The sequence below is a fragment of the Mycteria americana genome, chromosome 2 (genome assembly GCF_035582795.1).
Source record: "Mycteria americana isolate JAX WOST 10 ecotype Jacksonville Zoo and Gardens chromosome 2, USCA_MyAme_1.0, whole genome shotgun sequence".
Classification (NCBI taxonomy): Eukaryota; Metazoa; Chordata; class Aves; order Ciconiiformes; family Ciconiidae; genus Mycteria; species Mycteria americana.
Genome location: NC_134366.1, coordinates 20,253,646 through 20,274,847, shown reverse-complemented (window position 1 = coordinate 20,274,847; position 21,202 = coordinate 20,253,646). Strand labels below are relative to the sequence as shown.

The following is a 21,202-nucleotide window of genomic DNA, read 5'->3' as shown; positions in this document are numbered from 1 at the left end:
TGGTAGCTGTTTTGCAGGGTAGAGATGATATTTAAAGTATGGCAGTGAACTTTAAAGGTAATTGGTTTTAGAAAAGCAGTTAAAAGTAAAGATTAACCGTCTTCCTGTGTCTGAGTCTTGTTGCCTATTTTGAGTTTGTAATAACATTTTATTGATCATATATATATATGTTTGTGTGTTTTTCTGTGTCAAAATATCTCACCATTAGAGGAAAATACCATTGTTTTGCATACTGAGGGTATTTACTAAGGAAGTGTGCATAAAGTCCAGTTTACAGCGTAAACAAGCCAAACCCATTAAGAAAAAAAAAAAAGAAGGAAAACTACTTCAATTTCAGTGATCCCTGAAGTCTAACTTTTGAATATTCAAGCAGATTGGATATTATGAAGAGCTGTCAGTACTTCACAGCTATGGATGCCAAAGCAATTATGTTTGCAAACCTTGAGATGCATCAGCCTGGTTTTTTACCCTCTGACTTGGGAGCAGGGAAGCAATTTGCCTGAATATTTAGGTAATTAATGTTGGAATTAGCTCCAACTTTCGAATTTTAAGGAGTTTATAAAACTATAACCAGATATAAATGAACTTTCTGGCACTTTTGAAAGAATCCCGTTTTCTGAATCAGGCATTAGCTTCAAATCAGCAAAAGCTGGACTTTAAAATGTGGGTGGAGGTAAGAGCAGGGCTCTGACAATCCTGTCCCTGCCTGAGCGTGGAGGTGGTGTGAGGCATGAAGTGCTGGAGCTCCAGCCTGAACATCTTGCTGACAGCACCTGGGACCTTGCAGCTTAGGGACAAAGTGAGCAGCAGGGTCCAGGCAAGGTGACTTGGGAGATGGAATTTTTCTGACCTCTATTCATTCTGCTTCTTACTGTGCCCTCCCTTTGGAAGGAAGCTGCTGTCTCCAAGTGGCTTCTCCAATGTTGACATGGGCTGTTTGAGTTAAAGTTTTTTAGGAGCATCTCATTTGTTGGCCTCCTTTATCCTCCGTTAAGTGGGATCAGCTACCAGGGTGGGTATGGGCTGGATCACACTGGAGAGGGGAGGTGGCAAGGCATGACTGTGGGAAGGGATTTGTGTTCAGTCGTGTCAAAATGCTGCTGGTGTTTTATTTTGAGAAAGCAAGTTAAGGTTTGTAAAGGTTTACATCTCCCAGAACCTAGAAGGAAATGTCACAATGTCACAGAAGATGTACATCTAAGGTTAAGGCCTTGTTATTGCTGAATTTTGAGGCCCTACTGCAGGTAGTAGAAAGGCAGGGTCTTTAGGGAAAGGTTAAAATATTTGTGAAGACAGACTTTTAGGCAAACAAACAATATGTGAGTCGCTACTCGTTCTGGCTTTACTGATAAATGATGTGAATGGTGAGATCATGTAAGGGTGTCTCCGTCAATTCTCTAGTTATAAATTGCATTCTCAGTTTTTCCAGTATGGTGATGAATTGATGTCCAGGAACAACGAAAAAATAAGTATTGTGACATTAAAAATTGAATTTGTTTGATGGATAACTTCCAGCTGGTTACAGCAAGGAGCTATTGCATCATTATGGAAGATAAAGGTCTTGTCTGAATGGTTATTACTCTCTAAATTTTAGACTCTGTGTTATTAAAAAGATGCCCCCCTCCCATGCAGGTTTTCAAGTTGGAAACACTTGAAGGCTCCATTCAACACCTGCTCACCTAACATTTGCCTTAGAAATAATTGCATGGCAAGAGAAACCTTTTCTGAGCCTGCTTGGGAGTTTGTTGTCTGTATAGGCTGCCTTAGATGCTGCGTAGCAGACAAGGTGTGAGTAGGTTAAGTAGAGGTTTACAGAAAGCGGCTTAATTCAAGTGTCATCTCTGATTTCCACTGAAATGGGGAGACTGTAAGTGCGAGTAATTTGGATGTACAGAAGCTGGGGAGAGTGAAAGAAAGTACATTTACTGAGCTTAGGTAAATCCTCACACTCTTCCCTCTTCTTTGAGTATCCCATAGCATAACTAGCATCAACCGAAGTGAAGCGTTTAAGATAGTCACACACAGCAATTTATATGTCTGCCTCGAGATGTGTAGCCAAGACGGTCGGCGTGTCTCTGGAGGAACCGCGGGGCAGGTCAGACTCCTACAGCAACACCTGGCAGTGCTGGCAGGCAAAGCCCATGAGCTTCCTTCGGGCACCCTCTGGTGTGCTCTAAACCACCCCAGGTCTGGGAATGCGTTCACCCAAAACCAGAAAGGGACGTTGGTCTTGAGTAGCATTCCTAAAGTGTAATCTTGATATGGGGGTTAAAGTTGCCTTATAATGTCCTGTAAACAGGAACTCGCATTTCCTTGTATCAGCTTTTGAGATTGTCAGTTAGATTTTAATGCATTAGTGCTAAAGGCTTGGTAGGTGGGTAAGTAGGTCTGTGCCTAAGGAATTAAGTGTCATTTGATTGTAGAACTTACTACTATTAAATACATGCTTTATGGTTTAGCTATTTTGGAGTTTAAATATAGATGTTCTTAGAAATCATTTCAAGTCCTTTTATTTCTAATAGTAATTTCTCTTTTTATGATTTAGACAGACCCGAGTGACTGTAATATTTTCACAGCAAAGACTAATCACATTACTTTCAGGTATATGTAGTCCCTGGGACAAATGTGGGGTTTTTTGTTTTGTTTTGATTTTTTTTTTTTTAAGTAGAACTAAACCAGTGCAGCACAAGTCTTATTTGCCTGCTGGCTGTTTCAGTTCAGGAGCTCATGAAATACGGCTGTGAATTGTTTGGGGTTATATGGAGATCATTTGACATTGATCAGCAAGGAAGGGACTAATACCATGACATTTATTATCATCAGTGACACCAAGAAAGATCTCAATCTGATCATTTGGGCTCAAACAAGCCTTGCAGGCACCACTGCCTGTTCTGATCCTCTCTCGTAGCTGGTTCCTAAGGTGACTCAAAAAGGTGATGATGCTCATATGAGAAACAGAGAAGATATTTCTGCTTTTCTACTCAGCCTTGCAAATCACTTAGCAGGAATCGGTGAAACATTCCAGCACAGAGAAGCCATTCATAATTTTTGAGGGATGAAGGTTTACACAGTTCAGGTTTACATTGTTTTAACATACTCTACAACACTGGTGAAGGTGGAGACAAATGGTCATTTATTTATTGTTCTGCTTTTTCCATTAACCTATGGCCAAAGTAAACCACAGGCTCTTGTGGCCAATATGTTATTTCCTCAGTATTAGAGCTGTAAGTCCCAGGCAAACTTTTTACATGGATATGAAATGATCTTCTAAGATGCCCAAGTGAGTTGTTCTATTTAGTTGATTTATTTTTTTTCCTTTTAATCTCATTAGAGGCTTTTTGTTTGAAAGCAGGGCACACAGAGCTGAAATAAACCAGGCATTGATACTAGACTTGGACTTTATACAGTTAGAGGCCAGTATGTTTGAGTTTTGAAAGGATGGAGAAAATTTCAGATAAATTTTGAATAGAGGTTTTGAAAGAAGTACTTTAAAATGTAAAAAAAATTTGGACTAGTTTTAGAGAAGGGTGTTAGTATACCACAACTCTGAATAAAATTATGTATGATGATTAATATACGGAATAAGCTGTAAATATTCGTAAAATAGACATATGGCTGTAAGCAAATGAGTAATAATTTATGCAGTATACAATTATATGTTTCTGGTGGATTAGGACAGCAGTTTGATTTAAATTTTTCTTTCCAAATTCAAGAGAGGGGAAGTTTGATTTTTGTGCATAAGCGGGCTCTGGTGATTTAAGGTTTGATTCCCATTTCTGCCAGGCACTTCCTGCATAACCTTGGGAAAGTCCTTTCATCATTGTGTGATTTTAGTTCCTCACTGAATTCTTAATGGTAGTAATATGAAATCTGTAGCTGATACCCTATTCTGTTTAGGTATAGGTTTTGCCTGTAGATACCTATATCTAACCATAAATTAATTATGCAACAGAAAAATGAATGTCCGCTTTGGCAAACAATACTTGGTGAAGAACAACAGTCTATACACCTCTCATAGTTTTATATGATAATACATAATGGTATAAGTAACCTGACTGCATTTATGAGAAATATTGTGAGGGGGAGTGTGTGTGAGCTTTTTCTTGCTTGAATAGAAGAATTTTTACTAATCCTTATCATTGATGATAGAAATTGTACATAGAATTTGCCAGTGCCACATGCAAAATGTAGCCTATAATGAATTTTGATATTACAGTTCATTCCAAAATACCTGTGATCCACCAGACTCTAAGCTTATAAAAACATAATTAATTTTAGTCAAGGAATGAGCAGAAATTTCTTTGGCTTTAAATTTTTGGCTAGTATTTGGCTTCACACAGTGAGCAGGCAAATATTCCCCTGAAAACTGAGAGACTGTGATTTGATGTGAAGCAACAAAGAGTAACATATTGAATACTGTTACATTGAGAGGTATTAATAATGCATATAAATCACTTGCTATTTTCCAAAGGCTTAATTCCTTTCCTATTTAGGAGGAGGGAAGGAACAGAGATGTACAGTGTCGGCAGGAATAAGTGGTGGATGATGCTTGCAGGACCCTCTCCGAGTGGAATTGCACAGATGATGGATTTTGCCAATTCTGGATTTTGGGCTGATTGTGTTGCATACTAGGAACCAATCTTAAAGAAGAAAAGGGGGCTGATCTCTACGTAGAGGAGTGCCTGGGTAGAGCTGTATGGAGCTTCAGGAGCACAAGAGCACATAAAGAAGCACAGATCGGTGCACGTGGCTCTGTCACTTGGAACCTTTTCTGTTACCCTCCAAAAGTTCCCTTTGAACCTCATAAGTGAGGTGTATTACATGGTGAAGAGACACAGTAAGAAGTCACAGACCAGGGGAGGGAGGGCTGTTAGGGCTGTCTGGTGCCAATATAATCTGCACAGATTTTTCAATATTATCTGAATAGTATTAGTCTCCCTACACGCTGCTGGTGATTTCCAAGTGATCTGTGATTTGTCTCTGGCCACAACAAGGTTGGGTCGTCCCCATCACTCGCCATAGCCCGGTTCTGCAGAGTGCTGTATTGCAGTGATCCCCTGCAGACGTCCTTCCTGGGGGGTGGTGTTTTCAATTTCTCTATGTTTTCAGTCCATTTTATGTGGAAAAAAGAGCAAGGATGAGGATTTCGGTCAGTGCAGCTGTGGCGCAGGAGGTCAGGGTGGCATCCTGGCCTGGTGGAGGTCAGGAGAATGGTTTTCACATCTTGCTGTATGCAGTAAGGTAGGAACTGAGTTTACCTCCTTAGTTTCTGAAACTAAATTAATGATCCAAGGATACTATTGTTGAGCTAAAAAGCTGTCTTCACAATTGTCTTATACTAATTCCCATTTCTGAATCAACTGACTTATACTAATTAAAATCTGTATTTAACCAAATGTGGTTATAAACAATTCATGAAGATCAAGAGATGGGATAATTTTTATTTAAAGGAATTGTGTGTGTGGATTCCTTGTAAAGAATTTTCTATCGCTCCATATAAACGTTCTTTTTATTTTTCTGCTCCTAATTTAAGCTTAAATTTTCTTTTTGCGGGTGGTTTGAATATGTATCGTTCTAATGATTGTTTCAGGAAAAAATTGTCTGTGCATTAACAGTGCATAGTTATGGCCTACAGGAGGCTGAGTGCCTGGAGAGAAAGGTTTCTTAGTTCCATATGCATGACGTTTTATTTACATGTGTGTAACAAAAAACCTCATACAGTGTATGTTTTCTGGTCGTATGTACTACTTAAAAATACATATGAGCACGTTGCCACAACAAAAGCATATGATGTGTCTTTAATTTCCTGACATACCCTCCAAGGCACAAACCAGTTTGGTGAAGGGGCTGGACTGCAATCGCTGGAAGTTGCTACATCCCGGTGAGGCAAGAAGGAGCGTCTCCGCTTCCTCCCCTAACCTGCCTGGGCATGTTTCATCCTGTTGTTCTGTCCCTCCTTTGAATTCTAGCTGATAAGAGCTGTGGAGTTTCTCTTCGGGTTTCTCCTAGGATATCTCCAAGAGTAACATTTGAAAAGTTACGGTAAGTGCGTGGCATGTTTGAGCATATTTATGGTTAAGGTAATTTTTGTCTTCTGAAATGGCAGCGGTGGTCGGTAGCAATCTCAGACAATTGGGTACTCTTCTTGATAAACATAGGCAAAGGTGGTGGAGTGAAGATGTTTACTGCATGCTTTAAATTGTTGATATGCAACAAAACTACCCAGAACTCCTCTTATTTCCTATATAAGGCTCTGGGTAATAGCGGTGTGCAGGGTGGGAGGCTTATATTGCCAGGGAAAGGTGCAGCTTTGCACCAGCCCCCACCAGTCTGAGAACAGAAACTTTCTCCTGGCTTACTTAAAATACAGGAGGAGCTATACTGAGAAATCCATTAACAGACTGTCCTTTTTAAATCGGAAGAGATTTAGATGTTTATCTGCACCAGATAAGCTGTTGCTGCTCCAGTACTAATACCTGAATAATAATGGCCTCGTGGTGAGAAGGAAGTGCAGTATTGGGATTATTCCTTCTGCGGTAGCTGGTAACTTCTGAGCTTTTGAGCTAGCTCAGGGTTTCAAGCTAGGAGAGCTCAGGGTATGAGCTAGCAGAGCTCAGGGTTTCAAGCAACAGAAGCTGGGTTACTGCAGGGGCTGTCACACCAGTTTTGGATGGCAATACCCGGGGCTGGCTCAGGATGGACTCTGCACCAGTCCTGGTGGGCAGCGAATGTTTTTCAGTCTGTGGGTGTTACTTCTGGCAGGTCTTCTCTCCAGAGTGGTTCTGAATTTGGCTTATTGTATTCTAAAAAAACATTTGGAATTCTTGAACAGAGAAACAATAATGGTTCATATACTATTTTGAAGGAGTTAGATGGAAAGAACCACCAGACTTCCCTCTGCAAATGGATAATCATAATGTTTCCAGATGGCTTAAGTAATTTTACCCCAGTCAGAAGCAGGAAGATGAGAATGAACTAAACCAAAGGTAGGCAGTATGCTTTCTGATTGCTCTAACAGGGGATTTGTTGAAGTAGGAGACGGGGAGCCGAAGGTTGTAATAGAGCTGTCCGACAAACAGTATGGCATACTTCTTGGTGTTGCCATAGGAATAGCTTTGGAGAAAGCAATGGTTAGGTTTTTTTCATCTTTAATGCTATTTTTCTCCTGGAAAATGCCATTTGGTCAAAATTATGTTTCCCTGCTGGAAGATTTCAGTGATGCTTTGGATTTTTTTTTTTTGGTGGGTGGGGGAGCAGTGAGGAGGGAGAGAGAAGCAGTGCCCTGTTACACTGAAAACACCAGTTGCAAGGTGGTGGTATGTTTCTATAATTGCATTGACTTTTTTATTCTGAGTGTATGCACCTTGAAGCTAAAATCACCTGAAATAAAAACTTCAGTTTTACCATACACAATGCTTTAATTTGCCTGAAATCCCTTTGAATTGTTCCATTTTGTGCCTCAAAAAACCACTTTTATTAATCCTGATTTGGAATGTTGTTGCTTTAGAAAAAAAAAAAGTGGAATTTTCCACAGAGATGAATCTCAGTTCTAGAAAATCTTTCATCTTATCTGTATTGTTCAAGTGTTGACATAATTAAGTGGATGATTGTTTTATATCTTTAGTATTATTGGGCTAAGTGCAGACTATAAGGTCATAACATTATATTCTAATAAGGTAGTAATTATCCTCTTGTATTTTTCTGATCCCCACCTGGGATGGGCATGTCAAAATGTTCCATATAACTATAATGTCATATATAAGCCACACCCTTCTTGAATTTTGTCTTGTGGACATACGCCAATTGATTAAACTTGTTGATTTTAAAGTTCTTGATCCCTAGTGAAGACCTTGGAATTGTGCATCACCCCAGCACCAACTGCACATCATCAACTATTGGAAGGATTTATACTCAGTAGTCTTATTTTGTAGGTGCTGCCCCGATCCCAGCACTTTACTTGGTGGATACTTTAACGGGTCCAGATTAGTAATGCTGAGAGACGTGCGCTATTCGTGACAGCAAGCCCAAACAGTAGTTATTTTGGATAGCTTAACTCTTTTGGAGTTAATTGTCTTGTGTGCAGAATTCTTGGTTTTTTGGGTTTTTTTGTTTTTTTGTGTTTTTTTTTGTCTTTGGGAGCTTTCTGTGTACTGCCTGAGACTCTGGCACAACAGTGGGCCTTATGTCCCAATAGTGCCATGTTAGGTGTGGGACGATGATTATTAATAGGAGCTTGCTGAAACAGAGTTGCAGTCTGGGGCTGAGAAAAATAGATCCTTGGACTCTTAGCCATCCCTTTCATGCTGCTGCCTGTCATTTTCTGCTGAAGAACAGCATGAGACCAATAGCCATGAGGCACAGATCAGATGTAGAAACACAAAGCACTGGAAAAGAGCTGTGGAAACATAAATGGTTGGTATTACAAAAGAGGCCAGAAATACCATCCTTTTTTTTTACTGGAGACTGACAATTGCAAATTCTGCTTGGAACCGAGCTTGCTGCTGAAGTGTGGAATTTGTCCAATGTGGGATTAAGCAATGCATTGCTGCCTTGAACAGCACTTTGAAAACTGAAGCACCTTGCCAGTAGATCAGATGGGAATTCTGAAACTTAGAAGACTCAGGTCAAAGCTTATGCAGTGCTAAGCACCTATGACAAAAATACCTTCACTTGAAACTCAGGGTCTTCAGCACTTTTTGGAAAGAGATCTGAAATTAGCCACCTCTCTTCAGAGTCAGCATAACTCTCTCTATATTTTATTTTTAAAAACCAAATATTTCAGAGTTCTTAAATTCATGGTAGTAACTCAGTAGTCTTAAGCCAAACCATTATGCTTTCAAGTCAATGTGCTAGTATAAGAGTAATGATAGTCTTGCCAAATAAAATTGGGGCAAAACCCACCAGACCTTTACCTAAATTGTAATCTCACTGACGGGTGGGTAGTTACATTCTTAAATTGTGTTGCTGTCCATATTGGAATTGTTGCCAAAGAAAATTTTCTAAGTAAGTTTGGCTCTCTGAAAACTAGTCGTAGGCTGTATTTGCATCTGGATGAATCTGGGTAAAGAAGTTGTTTGCAGCATGTCCTTGGTGTATTTGAAATGTTATCTCCTGAAAATTATCGGGCGTATCTAGACATCAGGCTTTATTCTTGTTGGCTTGTGCAACCAACGTTTTTTTGGTGCATCTCCAGATTCTCCCTTATCTGTACCAATTTCCATTCTCTATTGATTTTCTCTTCTTTCTTGCTTCCTCTTTCTTCTCCATCACTGCTGCTTTGCACGCTCATTTTCTTTCTACCCTTTGCTACCCTTTCCATTAGCTCCAAGTCACATGGCTACCTAAACCAACAAAGATCTAACGTTGATGCCCTGCTCGTTTCAGTTTAGTGATAACCTTGTCTGTCTCCTGCTGGTTGCCTCTCCTTTCAAACCTCAGTAGCCATTCAGACCAATCTTAAGCCTGGGGTGGCTGAAACGCTGTACCTCCGAAGCACGGCTTCTTTGTGGGGCAGCAGCTGGCCACAGAGCAGGCGGTGCTTGTGCTGCTGAAGCATCCCCCTCCTGTGCAGACTTCGGTCGACTGGTTTTGCTGTCTTTCCCCCAGGATTTGGCCTAACAGTTTCATGCTCTTAACTACTTGCTGTAATTATATTAAAATGCTCGTAGATAACATACTAGTGAACATTAGTAGATTTTTCCCTCCTGTGAATGTTTCCCATTTTCATTTAAAGTTGATGATTCACAAACACCCGAGGAGAGAGACTAGTGCATCCTGAATTGGTGCAGTGCACAGTGCTGGTGTTCTTGACTTCCACTTGACTGTTGGTGAATCCTGTTTCCAGTCTGGCCTGCACACAATTTTATTTGTCGTTGTGTTTGTCTGTCTGTTAGCCTGTTGTGCCACTGTTGATTCTGAGCAGTAATTTGCTGAGCTTAAATAACCCAAGTTTTGAACTTTCTGACCAGTATTATTAAAAGGTGACAGAATTAGTAAAGGAGAAAAAAACCCTGTTCTTGACAAACTGCCCTAATGCTATTGAATAGACTAAAATTAGCCCTGTCATTCTTCCTCTTGCTTTTAGGCACCTCAGGTAATTATAACTGGCAAAGCCAGCCAAGCTATACCTCAAATAAGCTGAAGTTTTAATGCAATTTTTTTGATGATTTGCCTTTCCCTCTAAGTAAAATAAAGATAATAAAGATTAAGTTAACGGTTGCTTTTTCTTACAGAGTGCGTATCTGGCAAACAATGAACCAGTGGTAGATTAAAGGCAAATATTCAAGCAGAGTAAAATAGTAACAATCAAAAAGTGGAGTAGACAGCAAATGCAGCTGATGCTAAGGAGGGCCGGGTCTAGTCCCACTGCTGATGTTTTAGTTAGTTAAAAGCTGTGATTATGTTCCACATGAACTGCAACTTCATATATGCATTTTGCATTTATTAACTATGTTATGAAGATGATACAGATGGAGATGAAACTGTTATGGAGGATTTGGGATGGAACAAGCATGCTAATGAGCCTATGCAAAAATGCATCTATTAGCCAGATGGTGAGTTACACTGGCATTAGCTTCTGTTTACCATCTGTTTAATCCTCAGAAAGAGTCAGGAAAGGAGCTAGAAGTGGTGTAGAAGAACAGCAAACAGTAATAGTGTGGTAACCTTCACAATATGTCCTGAATGTTGCTTTTCTTAAGTAGTTAGAGTGAAATACCCATTTGTTGTATCTGGCAGTGGATACCAAAATACCGCAAATTCTCTAAGTTTCTCCAATGCTCAGTTCTCCCCTGCATCCCCCCTCCCCAGCATTCCCTCTAAAAGGAAGACAAGTAGTTCCTTGTTGTGAGCAAAACACTTACCATGGTTCAAAGCAATTTAAAAAAAAAAAAAAAAGCTTTAAACCGCTAAACAATGTGTATTACTGGGAGGAAAAAGAGAAAGGTCCTGAATTTAGAGAAAGACCTTAAGGTCAACTAATCCAATCACCTCCTCAATAAAAATGTTTGGGTTTTTTTTTTTTAATGCAGTTTGCAGTCTTAAACTTCTCAAATTATGGAGTTACAAAGTCAGGAAAAATAGTTGCCAAAAGTGGCATTGATAGAGGTCTGTATTTTAGGCTGAAACTGGAAAACTGAATTGATTAACATTGTCCTTACGCAAAGGCACTTGAATCTTGCAGTTTATTTTTGCTTGTTCACTAGAGGGTAGCAGAGAGAGCAAGCGAGAGCATTTCAGCACAGCTTGTGTGCAGCAGAAATGAGTTCACTTGCTAGCTTCTGTATTCTTAGACAAATCTGGTGCCCTTCAGGCTCCTTGGCAGAGCAGAAAGGGTACATTTGATGCTGTAAGTGTAAACCAATAGCATAAAACTTTGAGAGCATTCTTAATGCGGTTTGATACAATTCTAAATCATTCCTGGTTTTAGCATTGTTACTAATTATATATTTTTTAAGCTTATAAATATAACCATTTTCAAGATGCACATTTTTCAGGAAGCACATTTTCAGGAGGACTATATTGTGCATAGGGGACACTGTCAAATTTAAGTAGTAGATAGGTTTAAAATTAAATTTAAAAAAACTTTAGTAGTAGATAATTTTAAAACAGTTCTTTGACCTCAGGAGTTTACTGCTCTTCTAGGCTGTATTTGCACATGTTCCACAAATAAACATTTGTATATGTTTATTTCCGCAGGAAATAAACACCTGCAGTCCAAAAATTTCCTGGTGCCACCACACTAAATACCTGACAAAACAAACTGTTACATCGTGCACGTCGCTCTCCGCCTGGTTAGCACACCCCTAAGGCAGCCCGGGCAGACGTGCTGGCACGGCGCAGGAGTTAGGAACCCGTGGGGCGAACACGCCTGTGTTCAGCGTTGTTCATAATCTCTGTTGACATGGAAGAAGGAACCTGTTAGGCTTTCTGAACTGAAGCCTGTATCTCAGCACAACTAGAGATCTCTGTGCAATATGCCACAAAGAAAAAACACAAAATATTACAAAATGTTTACACTTTTTCTTAAAAAAGCATAATTCTCATTGTCTGTTGTCGTTATCCAGGAGTATATCCCAATTTATGCTTTTGTGCTTCGTATTTACTCTTCTTTTTTCTTTCCTTCTTAATCTTCTTTCATTTTATCTATTTAAATTCTCCAATAATAGAGACCTTGTGGCATGTCTACTATTACCGCCTGGAAATTCACCAGATTTCAGTATGAGTTACCTGTATCCCTTCCAGGGTACAGATCTCTGAAGGAATATCACGAGAAGAGTTTCAGAAAGCTGTGTTGAAGTGTGGCCATCTACTCTTACGATATTAAGAGACAAGCCAAAAATGTTGTGCTATAGCAACACACCCCTGCCATCAATGTTTATTGCAGTGTATGCTCTCTGGCATTTAAGAAGGGAGATTTTAAAGTTATGCAGTTTTATGAGGTGTTGTTAAAGGTAATGCTTAACTGGCTGAGGCTGATGTTGTTACTATGTTAGAAATCATTCTTTTTTTCCAAAATAATTCATATTGTGGCTCGCCTTTGTTTGCCTGTGATGTTGTAGAAAATTGTATCAGGAAAAACCTGCTTAAAATTTTTTGCCCATCTTTTTGTGTAATCTGTTGGGCCTACGGTAATAAAAAGGGACCTTTCATTAAGTAGTGGGACTATTTGCCAACAAGAGGAGCCATCTGAAGTATTGCTCACTTCCCAAATAGCACTTAAGGTCCAAAGAAACACCTTTTTGTAATCTCTTTACATTGTGCTTGTAAAGGAAGAGTATGAAGTGAAAATCCGTGTTGCCATCCTCCCTTCCCCCTTCCTGTCCCCATACACATGCAAAGACGAGATGTCCCCTAATGTGCCTGCTGCCCCTTGCAACCTTTGAAGCTTTTGTATGTGCCTTTATGCCAGCCCTGCATTGCAGATGGGGAGGCGGGGGTCGTCTTAGGTGTTGCCCAGCTTGATGTTCCGCCCATCAAGTGGGTTTTGTGGGCAAAAAAAATATTTGGGAATCCTTTGAATGGCTCATCCCTTTGCGTTAAAACCTTTCTCAATTTCTACCTCACTTCTGGTCTGAATTCCACAAAGAGACTGAAATCCGCAAAGGGGATTCATAAATGTGCTCCTTATTAAATATTATGCAAAACAAAAAAGAAAACATGTTGCTGTAGAGAACTGTCCTCCTTGTTTTGCTGACTCAGATGTTTCATGATTAAACATTTAGAAACCAAAACTGAAATATAAACTCACTTTGTACACTGTGTAAAAAATTAAATATGGTCCTTTTCATCAAATTGAATTACCACATCAGTCTTCAAAGACTTTGGAGGCTTTGGAAGCTTCGTGTTGCAGCACAGCAGACAGATGTCCTGCCTAGGGTTGGAGCTTTATTGTGTTTCACTTGTGTGATGGATGATGTCTGTGCTCTGTTCTTTTATCTCTGTTATAGAAGACGTTTTGGAATTTGATTCATACTGGGGAGTGTAAATAATGCAATTGATTCTGATGTGCTCCAGTGAGAGGGAGCCATCAGACAAGCAAAGGCCAGATAATACCCCATCTACCTGAAATCTAGATTGGAGTTAGCTGCAAAACCAGTTATATTGCCCATTTTCAATGAGTTTCTTATGCATTTTTAATAAATTCTTTTAAGACAACTTTAAAAAACAAATTTCTACAAAATTATGACATTCATTTTTATAGTTATACCGCTAGATATTTATCTTTACTGTAAAGCTGCTCAGGAAACTGAGATCTGAATAGCAGTTCTGAGACTGCCACTCCACCACAGCAGTAATTAGTGCAGTCTTAAGCAACTTCTTACTACTCTTTCCTTCATCACAAGAGGCTCACATCTGCTTTTCCCCCATTGCTTTAAGTCTGTGGTTTTCAGCTCCTCCTCCTTCCCCCCTCCAGTCTGCAGATTTCTGTATAGCAAATGTACAGCAGCCTGCCGACGATGTGCTCGCTCATCTTCACTGAGGGTGAGAGGAGCCTAACGCTTTCTATTAGCGTACTTGTTCAAAAAAGTATTGTCAGGGAGTGTGGGGAATATAAGCAGCTGTGATGTAGAGGTAATAAGTGCTCACCTAGTGGGTGCTCATCTTGAATCGGGTAGGTTTAAGACTTTCCCAGTCCCTGTCTCTGCAGTCATGTATAGTATTCCAGTTAAAAATAACTGGTTTGAAGTTCATATTTGTCCAGGATCCTGTACCGGTTGTACAATGTGTATATGTAGAAACCCCTCTACCCCATGCCCCAAAACAATATGAGCACCAGTCTCTCCCAGTCCCAGAACTTTGATATCTCAACCACTTTGGTGTTCGGGGCTGTAGTGATTTGGGGAATCTGTGTTTGAAGTACTACCTCCTGCCTCTGATTTTGGTTTGTGGTCTTTTCTTCCATCCCTTCACCCTGTGCTTTTCTCCCAGAATTTGCTAAAAGATAAGCACCAAGTCCTGTCATCTGGGTTCTTAAACCCTTCAAGTAGGCTGAAGTAGGCTCCATTTCTTTGGCTTCTCAAGCAGTTTTTCTACACAGAAGTATTTATGTACTGTTTAAGGACAACTTTTCACCAGAAAAGGTTGAAGAATACTTTTGTCAGTGTCATGCACGCCATGATAATATCACGTAGATGACGTTAGTACCATCGGGCACTGATGCTTTAAACCACGCTGCTCCTGTGGTTTGGGATCCTGCCTTCCCTAGTCTTAGCCCTCTGGTGAGTCTGACAGTTTTTCTCCAGATGTTTCCAACACATGTTGTCTTGGTATGGGGGGAAAAGGGGGCCTCACCTTCGTTATCAAAGGGCAGCTCATGGACCAGTCTACTGTATGTATTAAATAGCATTTATGCAATATCAAAGTACCTAACAGTGATGAAGTAATGTAGTGTTTGTAATGTAATGTGATGTAATGTTTGTAATGTAATGTGAAGTAATGTAATGATTTCTCATCATCCCTGCTTATTTATCTCATCTGCTTTTTCCTTCTGTTGTCTCCTTTTTATTGGGCAATGTGCATATGCTTTTTTTGAGGGTGAGCTTGTCTATTTATGTTTAGAAAATGCAAATCATTTTATTGATACTATCAAATCATAAGTAATAGTAGTGTGATTCAATGTGCATAGCATATGTGTACCAATATTTAAGCATTTTATGAATTTTCTTACACTGTATTTATGAGCCCCCAGAGTATTTTACATGCATTCAGGCCACTTCAGTTCCCTGTGCTTGATGTAATTAAACTGGACTGCTGAATTTTTTTTAACTAATCAACCTTGATGACCTCTCATTAATAAACAACTTGTTAAATGATAAATTTCTGCAAGCATGGATTTATTATTCAGGAAGCTAGTGAAAATAATAGTTTGGAAGGCACAAAGCCATGTACAAATTTACAGTTTGTGTAAGGATAGCCTAGAATATGGAAAAGTTTCAGTAAAGACTGAAATGTTTTGAAACTAGGACGATCATGCAAAACCATGTGGGGATACAAATGGCAAGTATGCGTGTATGCACATTACTTACATGAGCCATGCAACTAATTTTTGCTCAGTGCCAAACCTTGCATCACTGTTATTTCCACCTTCTAGTTCTTGATGCTGCAAATGTGTGTTAACCAGTTGCTGCTGGCTTGGTCTTTAGAAATATCTTTGCCTTCCCCTCTCCCCAGCGTGTTGGTGACATGTGAACACCACACCTCCCCCTTTCTGTGTATCGGTTCATCTGAGATGCACAAAGTCTGACAAACTTGCACGGTGGCTTTCAGTCTCCTGTGCGATACTGTGATAGAACTGGTGCCATTTGTTAAATATTTTGGTGCCTGCTCCCATGATTGTCCTCTGTGAATGGCCATGCCCTTCAGAGGGGGAGGATGGTGGAGGGGTACAGCCAGCATTAATTCTGTCTCGGGGTGCCCAGCTGGGGCTGCTGTCTTCGTGCCAGTGTGAGGCACTAGCTGCATATTGCTGTCCTTTCTCTCCCTCCATCTTTTTGTTTCCCTTTGAATTTGTCTTCTGCAAACTTCTGCCATGGCAAGGTACAAGTTACATTGGTTTGTAAGGAAGAGGGAAAGGGAACCTTAGATGAGCAAACCTCTTTGCCTTTCTCAGTCTTATCCACTGGAAACTACAGCAAGTTATTCTTAAAGGATTTTATATATTTACTTCGCATGGGTAGGATCTTGTATAAATTAGGTTTAATACACAGAAATGTGTACGTGCCATGCATGTACAGCCTCATGCCTGAAGTGCATGGCCACGCTCCAGCTTGCTGCTAGTTCCCTTTATTTCGATTCCTTGTTACGCTGTGACTGAGTAATCTTATTAAAAATTGTCTAAAGCCCTGCACTTTAAAATAGTCCCATTGCATTGCTTTAGGTGAATATAGATATCCCCTGAATACAGGCATCCTAGGGAAACTAGGACAGTGTACTTTGTGAGTGTGCGCATCCATGTAGCATGTAGAAACTGAGTTTGGACACTTAATTGATATTGGTAGTGTAATGGGTTATTTCAATTCTTAATCTTTGAGCATTTTAGTAATAAAACCTGCATAATTGCGGTCTATGAGTGCCTTTATCATTCACTATTAAGACCTTTTTCTGTCTCTCCCCTGCTTATGTTTTTGGTTAAGAAGAAATGTGGGTTTTAAATCTAGTAAGCGGCTGATTTCATATAGTCTGCATAAATGAGAGTTATGAAAGCACAGTGTGTTTAGCGAGGGAAGGCCTGTGCTGACCTTGCCTCCCTGAGGACAAGGAGCATTCTGGATGCCATTCCACAATCTTTCATTTTTATTGGATATTTGGAATATCTTCATTGAGAAGTTACTGGCCTTTGTTACGGATTTTAAGGGTATGACCTATGAGGTATGGAGGCAGCATGGATTGTCCGCAGGGTGCCTGGAGGTTTTAATAATTTAAAATGTTTAATATATCCTAGCTGTCAGGAATGTCTAGGGAAGGGAGTGGAGGGGAAGTCACCCTCACCAGCAGTGCTTTCTGTGCAGCAGAGGAAGCCCTTATTCAATGGGGATGAGAGAATATTTTGACCATTTTAGTTTTTTTAATCTCCCTTGTACTTATGCATGGGGGAAGTGTATTTGGCACATTGTAAGCACTGATTTTCTCAGTAGGAAAAACAAGACAGTGTCAAATGAAGCTGCACAACAGACTCCAATCCCTGGGGTTAGATCAGGAAAGTCCCCTTTCTATCTAAAGGGAAGGGGGGTATTTAGGTCCGGCCTTGCCTGCTTTGTCTCAGTCGGGCATGCAAAACCGTGGGATTAGCAGATGCAGTTTAAGTGGCCTCACGCTGGAAGTGGCACAATAGCTTGTTGGTGCATAACTTGTGTCTGTTGACCTGGTCGCTGGTGCCTCGGTGCTAATGCCCAGACAGAGGAGTCAGCAGTCACTTTCACTGTGTCTGCTTTGTAAGAACAGTCAGCGGAATAAAGCAAATGCCCAGTGGAGATTAAATCTATACACACTGAGTCTTCATTCGCAAAGTCCTAACGGTGGTGGTAGAAACAGTAGGGGGAACGACAGGTTTTTACAGAGTTATTCATCCTCTTTTGCTGCGGAAAAAGACAAAATGCAGTCTCAGGGACTTTGCATCTCGCTGGATGGTTTCTCATTCTCATACGAATCTGGTTGATTAATAGGTGATGTGTGCTGCGACAGCTTTCTGGTGCACCTTCTGTCTGCCGAAGCCCTGACATGTGAGTACACGATGCGCAGAGCTTCCACATCAGCTCTGAATGTCAGCAGTAACTTGTTTTCGGTATCTTAAGGTAGAGCTAAATATGTTAATGATTTTAATTTTTCCTGAATATTCTGAATCTGGCTCTCATTTATCTTAATGATTTGTCTAACCTCCAGTAAGTTTGTGTATAACTGTGTCGGCTAGAGAAGCCTCAAGAGAAGTGAGGCAGTTAACTTCATTGAAACTTAGTGGGGTTTGGACACATGAGTTATTTATGCTCTTTTGAAAGTCTAATTGGTAGTACTACTTGATATTTTTCTGTTGTCAAAAGAAGCACTAAGTAGCACTGGTAAGTTTTATGTATTTGTTTTTTGTGCAAGATACTGTATTGCGTGCGTCTCCTGGGGTCTGTTTGTGTTGCCCGCTCTGGCTGCTATGCTGCAACAAAGAAACTGCTTAATAATGTTAATTCAGTGTTTTGATCGGAATTTTTTTTTTTTTTTTTTTTTTGTGTTTCCAAACAAGAATGAGCTCCTTCCTGTGTTTCCTTGTAGTCCTCTTGTAGCATTACAGGCTCCTTTGTTCTTTTCTGTTCTCGCTAGGGAACTACCCCAGTTTCAGCAGCCAGGCAGACCGCTGGCCGAGCCGCCGCCTCTTGAGCTGAGCTCCAGTACCGCAGGCCAGCTCTGAGGGTGAGCTGAGGGAGCTGCTGCACGACAGCAGGCAAAGGCACGGCAAGCAGCAGGAGCAAGGAGGAACTTTTTAAGGCCGTGTTTAAAAATCTGCTATTTGAATGTGCCACAGATAGGATGTATCCAGAGAAGAAGCAAAATTATTTTTATATTTAACTATTATTTACACTGTCCTTAGCTTTAGCAGAAGATCTTGCTATATAGACCATTTTCAGAGGTTACATGGTGACAGTATTGTTGACTTTTATGAATAAGTACGGCGGGGCTAGGGGAAAACCAGTAGTGGTATCTAAACTGTGCATTATTTTTCAGCATTTTTTTAAAAATAGTGGGTCCTCTCCTCTCTCCGCACCTTTCCTGCTGCCTTCTCAGCACTGCACAGGCATCCCTAGACACTGCTGTCAGCAGCAGCAAAGAGGAGCAATGACTCCTGCCTACAAAGGGGATACAGCAGGGCCTTTGATCACAGTCTGGAGGGCATAAGGAAAACATTGAGGAGAAGTATCCAAACAAGGACTTGAAAGAGATTGCTGGCAATAAAAGGGAGGTGGGGAGAGGAACTGGAAGAGAATTTCCTCGGAAAAAGAAAGAAGCTCAGCCAGCTCGGAGCCCTTCTGCTTAACCTGGCTGCAGTGACCCTCCCATCTGCAGGTTTTCCTTCTGGTTATGAGGAGGAGACTAGAAAGTAATCACTGAGTGTGCATGTGGTTTTTCGGGAGAGAGAGAAATAGAGAGGGATCCGACCTGTCGTGTTCTTCCTTGCGTGGGATTTTCTTTGCTCAGACATTTAGGGGACCAATAAAACACTATAGACACTGCTTAGTGTCATTAGTGCTCTGTGCCCTCAATAAACCCTCAGGTCATTCAGCACATCTAATCCACACTTTTGCATATAGATTTTTTTTTTTTTTAATTAGGGCTTTAGGTGTTCTTACATTTTTGTTCTTAGGAGCTGACCATTCTTATTTAACAAGCATTGTTTATAATTATTTACATGCACTTTTATTTCTAATGTGAAGGATTAAAACTTGCTTGTAAATAAAGTCATGACTGGTTGCTTTCTTATAAGTACAACTCAGTATTTCCTATACTTTGTGCTAGGATTATATGAAGCAAATATTTGTATTTGTTCCATCTGTGAGTATGACAAGCAGTTTGAAAAGTTCAGACCATGGTGGACAGCAGCTCTTTTACTTTTTGAAGAGGAAAGCATCTGATTAGTTGATATTTCAGAGTAAGTCTTTCAAGAAAGTACAAGATTTAAAGTTAAAGCAAAGTGCTTTGTACTTATTTGGAAGTGTTTGACCAGATTTGATGATCTCATGTGATGACTGCCTGGAAGGCTGCGGCTATATATCTATATTGGGCTATATTATTTTTATATATATTTAAAGTGTTTAATATGATTAATATCACTACAACAGCAGAGTTCAGTGAAAATCCTCAATGCAACTGTTAAAGATATGTTAACATAGCATATAGAGACATATTCTGCAAAGATTAATGGTCTTTCTCTAGTCTGCTCTTGAGGTGCTCTTAACTTTCAGAAAGAACTTCATGACTGGGTTGATACCTAGTTCTTGTTATTAATGACTTAACTGGAACATAGATACCAGCTATTCATCTTTACATGTTGCTGACTTGGTGTTGCACAACAGTTTCAGAAAAATGTCCCTTTAAAAAAAAAGGGCGAAAAATAGCAGCGTCAGTCCAGTCATATGCAGCCTATGTTGTCTATGCCAGCGGCCCCCTCCACGCAGGCTGCTGCCTATCTCATCTCCAGGAAAGGGAGAAATTACTTCAGATAATGAATGAAAAAAGATGGCATGAGGTTTCATGATTCCCATAAATCTTCATATAAAAGGACTCCCTAACAATGGCACAGCTTTTTTAGATGCACTTCTGAAATACTCTAAATGGATCACCAAGTGTCTGTTTTTCTGGCACGGTTAACTGAAGCCAGTAGTTTGACATCTCAGGTGTGCTGTTACTGATGACAGTAACAGATCTGATAGTAAGGATAGTAAATTTTATCAGGTAAGCCTGATTTAGCAAGTGTTTAAGAACATAAATTTTCGTTTCTTCCACCACTTTTCTTTAAAGCTAAGAAAACAATTTTAAATAACTTGCTGAACTGGGATTTTGGATATGCTTTACTTTCAAAGTACATCTAGTGTATAGTGCTCATCTTGTATATCAAATGTTATCTATTTCTATGAACCTCAAGGAGTAGCAGTTACTCTGTTACTTTCTGAGAAAAAGGAAGTAGTGTGAAAATATTTTAAACAATGCAAAATAATCATTAAAAAATCCTTTACATTTGATTATGTCTTATCTGATGCTAGCCTGCCAGCAGGCTAAAATCATGTAGCAGAAGTTGAGAAGTAGAGAGGTCATATGAAATGTTCACCTATGTGAAGTAAAAGCATACTTAAATTAAAAACATTAAATAATTTTGTGTGTCAGGGACCAAGTGGTTGAAACCTCTCCAAATTTGAGTTCTTAAGACCTCTCTAATTGAATTAAGTTCTCATCATGAATCCCTGGGGCTGGTGACATGGGGCAGTTTTATCAGTGATTTTTAGGGATTTTTGGCCCCCTTGGTGTCCCATGGTGAAGCTGCTTGATGCCGAGCATCTCAGGAGAGCAGAGTTGCAACAACATGGCTGGCTCCTTGGAAGGGACCCCAATATTATCGCGTTAATAGACAGGATTCACTCTGCTGTCACAAGAAAGGACAATTTTTTACCTTTTTAACTTTGGATTGTAACAAAAAATACGTTTTGATTGAGAACACTAGGAGGTG

At 40.0% G+C, this 21,202-nt stretch overlaps 1 protein-coding gene across 6 annotated transcripts in view; it reads left to right on the top strand.

Annotated features, from left to right (window-relative positions):
• KIAA1217 (KIAA1217 ortholog) overlaps positions 1-21,202 on the top strand; it is a 372,206-nt gene that overhangs the window by 66,006 nt on the left and 284,998 nt on the right. For 2 of the 6 annotated variants that reach the window (XM_075492656.1, XM_075492655.1), the window contains 2 exons: positions 5,824-6,042; positions 6,866-6,986. The exons of the other annotated variants lie outside the window; for them this stretch is intronic. The gene's annotated coding sequence lies outside the window, so the exon portion shown is untranslated. The remainder of the gene's footprint in view (positions 1-5,823; positions 6,043-6,865; positions 6,987-21,202) is intronic. 6 annotated transcript variants of the gene reach the window in all.